This window comes from Pogonomyrmex barbatus, unplaced genomic scaffold (assembly GCF_055798465.1).
Source record: "Pogonomyrmex barbatus isolate J1 unplaced genomic scaffold, ASM5579846v1 scaffold9, whole genome shotgun sequence".
NCBI lineage: Eukaryota > Metazoa > Arthropoda > Insecta > Hymenoptera > Formicidae > Pogonomyrmex > Pogonomyrmex barbatus.
The window spans coordinates 8895506-8901502 of NW_028297193.1; the positions used below are offsets into that span (position 1 = coordinate 8895506).

Sequence of the window (5997 nt, forward strand, 5' to 3'; positions counted from 1 at the left end):
TTTTGATAGCAGTGCTTCTTCATTATCACAGTTTGGGGTTTCATAACTCTCTTTTCTTCTGATTTCCTCCTCAAGCAGCTTTATCTTGAGTTCATCCATAGTGGGTAATTTTATCCCAGCTTCTTCCAATTGTTCCAATCGATGCGTAAATTCATCTATATATTGTGCCATACTTTGGCTTGAATCCTTTCTCATCCTATAGATTTGTTTAAACAGTACGCATTGCCGCATGGGCCCCTTGGATTCATACACGACTTGTAACGCTTGCCATGCTTGCATAGACGTTTCAACCCTTTTTACATAGTTATACTGTGTTTTATTTATACTCAGAATAATTATGTCTAACGCTTTTTCATCTTTTTGGGTCCGTGCTACCTCATTTTGTTCGATTTTTAAAATACTTCTTTCTGCATAACCCCATAATTCGTTGTATCTCAAGGCACTCTTTATTTGGATTTTCCAGGACTCGTAATTAGTATTGTCTAACTTTTCCGTTTGATGCAAACTCGCGAGATTCATTTTTTCTTTTGTGCAGTACGCGCCACGTGATAAAGATAACCTCACTTTTCTTTTGAAGTCAATTATATATCTCGTGACTTACGAATATCCTGGGCCCATAACCTGTTTGGATGTTGATGAGGATGAAGGATATTTCTCGAAGATGATGAGGCGTACTTCTTTCTACAGATTTATTTATTGAATTATAATCACACTTACTCTTCCTCATGCCATTCGCACCTGCACACACAGTCTCTGTTCACACACCAGAAGTTTCTCGTCTCACACGCATGCGCTCAATCACTTTCGAGCGGGCTCCTCGAACCTTACTCCTAACAATTTTAAATAGAACTTTTATTTTGTTTCTGTAACAGAAATATATTTAAATTATAGACTTATTACGAAATAAATAAATATACGATTCTTACTGAATTATTATATTATTATAAATCATATCAAGTTAATTATTACTAATAAATTGTAACGCGATTACCTCGCTCGCTCGGATCGGTGTCCGGGTTCGAGAGGAGGCGAGACTCAAGCTTACGAGAACACAGATTGACGTGAAAAGATAGTTTATTTCGAGAAAAATAGATAGATACAGAATGCAGGACCGGGAGATATCATAGTGTCGCCGGTAGCAAAAATGCGAGACGCAAAGCGGAAACGCAGAGCGGAGATACAAAACAAAGACGCAACGCGGTTGGCGCAAAGCGGAGATGCAAAGCAGTTGGCGCAAAGCGGCGAAAAGCATAAGACAGATGCGGTCGCCAATGGTTTATTTACACGCGACTACGGCGTGGCTACAACTAGAGAACTTAGAGCTATGGACTAGCGAGCTTAATCCTACGGTGCGGTTATAATTAGCGGACTTAATCTCTATCGCGCGGCATGCACTTACTAATGTTAGGTTGGATGGCTAGGTGCAGAGTTATTACAGGCAGGGCCGAGTGTCACATCGAGCCCTGTCTTAGCAATGGAAACCGGCGAAACCCGGTGGAGCTGAGTGAAACCTCAGCCCGCGGAGTGGTGACAGGAGTCGGCGAAACCCGACAGAGCTAAGCGAAGCCTTAGCCCAAGGAATGGTGACAAGAGTCGGCGAAACCCGACTGGGTTGAGTGAAACCTCAGGCCGAAGGTAGAGAAAGCCGGTGAAACTCGGCAGAGCCAAGCGAAACCTTGGCCCCGAGAGATAGTAGGTATTGGTCAGGTCTGTGTCAGGAATCGAATCGTAGGATCTGATCCCGATTTTGGCTGGCCGGGCTTATATACCCGGACGACGTTCCCCACTGTGCGCCGTCAGTCCGGCGGTAGGGAATCGGTATCGCGTGCGAGATAGCATGAGTGAGATGGCGCGTGTGGCGTACATGCAAGCGAGTGAAATAGCGCGAGCGTGTAAGCAGGATAGGTAGCACAGGAAAACAAGTCAGAAGATCTATATATATATATATATATTTCTACTATATACAAGTAGTAACGACTCTGCCGTTACAGAATAATAAAACGATCAACGAAGTTCGAGATCGTGTATAATTAAATGAGAAAATTGTGCATTCTCATTGCGCATAACATATATTAGATGATTGAAAAAATATACAGTCAGTTTAATTGATTAAGTCAAAAAATTAAAAATTTAAAAAAATAAAAAAAACTTTTTTAAATGTTTTAAATTCAAAAATTTTTTTAAATTAAAAATATTAAAAATAAATCTTGCTTATTCTTCCTCTTATTTAATTTTCAATAAACGTTTTTTTCTCTTTCTCTCTCTCTCTCTCTCTCTCTCTCTTTTGATTATTCTTCGTCTCTCCTTTAATGTTTAAATAAAACGTTTTAAAAATTATGAAGTATAATAATATAAAATATTTGAAATATTTAATTTATAATTAAATAATATTAATACCATAATTAAACTTGATTATATTAAATAACAATAATATTCACTAATATTAATAAAATTAAGTAACATATGATATTAATAATATTTAATATATTTATTAATAGTATTTATTAATAATATTTAACAATATATTTATTAATATTGAACAATATTACCTAATATTATATATTCTTTATTATATATTCTTTTCCCTTCTTTTTTCTTCTGTTTCTCTCTTTCTCTCTCTGCCTCTTGCTTTCTCCCTTTTTTGCTTTTTCTTCTTTGCTTTTCTTTAATTTTAAATAAAGCTTCTTTCTTTTCTTCTTCTCTCTCTTTCTCTTTATCTCTCTCTATCTGTTCCTATATCTTAAAATTAAATGACATTAAATAATATTAATAACATTTAATAATATTTATTATTCATATTTAACAATATATTTAATAATATTGAACAATATTACTACCTAATATTATATTCTTTCTCCTTTTTTTCTTCTATGTCTCTCTCTCTCTCTCTCTCTCTCTCTCTCTCTCTCTCTCTCTCTCTCTTTCTCTCTCTCTCTCTCTGTCATATGAGAGAGAAAAAAAATAAAAGAATGATTAAAAAAACAGAAAATTAGATCTATATTTTCTTATATACATAATTTTTAACGTATCTATTATTTCGTTGATTAGGTAAACTTTTAATGCTTGCCAAGAACGAATTCGCGAAAAAGCAACATAAAGTTGCCTATGGTTAAAAACATCTTTATGAAGATCTAAATCAATTCTATCAAATGTTTGTCCTTGTTTGATTTGTTAATTGTTATAGCAAAAGCTAATTTTATCGGAAATTGTCTTCTGGAAAAAGGATATATATTTTCGCAATATAATATTATACGATTCAAAAAAACAATATCTTCTGCTTTGTCATCTATTAAAATCTTACATTTCAATAAATGATTTGCAAGCTCTATAACTATTAATCTAGTATCATTGCAAAGATCTTCATTGATATTAAGATTTCTAATCAACATAATGATACAATTTGGTCTTAAACGCAATTCATGAGGAGGAAGAGATGGTGGAGATAAACTATTTAAATATTCTAGTAATAAAGTTTCACCAATATCACTATTGTCACCATTTATTGCGCTGCCTACATTTGTATAAATTCGTTCATCAGCTATATCTAATAATTCAACAACTTTTTTATTGATTTCTTCATCAAGGAAAATCATTATTCATAACATCAACATTTCTTGCAGAAAGTATCGCACATTTAGCTGTTTTAATAAACTCCTTTCTTCGTATTAAATCACCATATATATTTTCCACGATATCAGTATTAATAGGCACTACATAACCTTCAGGAATTTGTATATTATCATTTAAATTATTTAATATATCATCTCCCATATCCAATATAAACTTTGCAAATTCAATTTCTTCTGGGAGAACTCACATATTTTGTGTTAAAGAGAATTTTACGAAATGTTTTCAAGTAGAATTAAATAATATTAATAGAAAGATTCACAATTTCACTTCGAGTAGTATGTATTTTAATAGGCAAGAGTTGTTTGAAATCACCACCTAATAAAACAATTTTTCCGCTAAAAGGAAAATCATTATTCATAATATCACGCAATATTCTATCCATAATCTCTAAAGCATATCGTGGTGCCATTGATGCTTCATCCCAAATATAAATATCAAATTCCTTCAAATTTTGAACTTTTGATTGGATTAATATGATGAATCAGCAAATAATGGAACTGGTAATTGAAATGTCTTATGAACTGTTTTTCCAGTAGGTAATAATGTAGCTGCAATACCCGTAAAAGCCATTGTACACACGCGTTTATTTCTAATTCTAGCTAAATGATAGATAGTTGTATATATAAATGTATATATAAATGTATATATAAGTATATATAGTTGTATATATAAATGTTTTACCTGATCCACCAGGGCCATCAATATAAAAACAATAATTATTATGGTTATTATTATTGTCTAATCTATCTAACGATAAACGAAAGAAATAAACGCCTAAAATCAACGCAACCTCAAAGAAGAAATGAACCCAAAGAAATTGAAGATCAAACCAACAAAAGCGACAAGGGAAAAGAAAATTACGAAAACACTGACGTTGAAGAAGGAAGCGAAATAACAAATGAAGAAAATGAAGAGCTTAGTAGTAATAGATAAACTTAAACCGACTATCATTGACAATAAGCTAATGAAAAACAATGTTGTTGATTCCCGCGAATTATTACTTTTGCGGAAAGATAATGTAGCATATTTTGTTGATGTCGATGGAAATCCATTAGATTCTAGAGCACAAAAATTACTCGAGCGCAACGAATTGACTATCCTCAACGAACTCGCTTTATGTAGACCGCAGGTTGTAAAACGCAAAAACTATTTTCACATGACCTTACCCATTGATGAAGGGTTGAGAGAAGGGCCAACAATGATTTTAAATTATATAACGCAAACTCTGATGGAATTACGAAAAATAACAGAGGAATTAAAATTAGAAACTATTAACATTGCTAAAACGGATTTTATTTGCAACATTCCGTGGAGCAATATTAAAACACAAATGCAAACGACCTTTCTCGACTCATTAATTAAACTAATTATTTGTAACGGATTAGTAAAATATCCTCCGAAAGATCTTCGCCCTTCTATAAAAAGCGAAAGCATTGCTCACCTACAGGTGGACATAGAGGCGTTACTAAAACGTATAACAGAATTAAGCATAATTACTATTAGAAAAATATGAAATCTGACATCCAACGGTATATTCAGCAATGTGAAAAAGTTAGTACGCGTTAAAACGAAACAACCCATGATAATTATCGATACTCCGGGAATAATCTTCGACAAAGTAGCAATGGATATTGTCGGGCCTCTACAAAAAACTGAGAGAGGAAACGAATACATTTTAACACTGCAAGATCAATTGACTAAATTTAGCATGGGAATTCCCCTACCAAATCAAACCTCCGAAACAATAGCCGACGTTTTTGTTAATAAATTCATTTGTATATTCGGAGCATCCAAAGCAATACTAACTGATCAGGGAAGAAATTTTGTCAGCGATTTAATGAGAAAAATTGGAAAACTTTTTAGAATCCGTAAGTTTCGTACAACCGCCTTCCATCTTCAATCCAATGGATCTCTAGAGCAATCGCATCACGCACTAGGAGAGTGGCCTATGGGTTAGCCTCGCAATGTTTAATTATAATACCTGCGTACACGAAGCTACAAAACATACTCTATACAAATTAATATTTGGAAAAATTGCAAGAATACCTTCGGAAAAAATTTCTAGCACCAGAAGATAAATTAACTGGCTATGATGACTATTTAGTAACCTTAGTTACTCAACTCCATAACCTTCGAGGGAAAATATCATCAATGCGGAACACAAATCAAAGAAATATGACAAAAAAATCAACCCTCATATCTTTAAACCTGGGGATTACGTATTTCTATTAAAGGGACCTAAACCGGATAAATTTGGGGATCAGTAGACCGGACCACACGAAGTTCTAGAAATATTAAATAAAACTAACGTAAAAATTAGAATAAAAGAAAAATAATCAAATCATCCATCCTAACAGTTTACGAATT

At 33.4% G+C, this 5997-nt stretch overlaps 1 pseudogene; it reads right to left on the reverse strand.

Annotated features, from left to right (window-relative positions):
* Positions 1–3056: 3056 nt before the first annotated feature.
* On the reverse strand, positions 3057–4039 carry LOC148934650 (uncharacterized; annotated as a pseudogene).
* Between the last annotated feature and the right edge of the window lie 1958 nt (positions 4040–5997).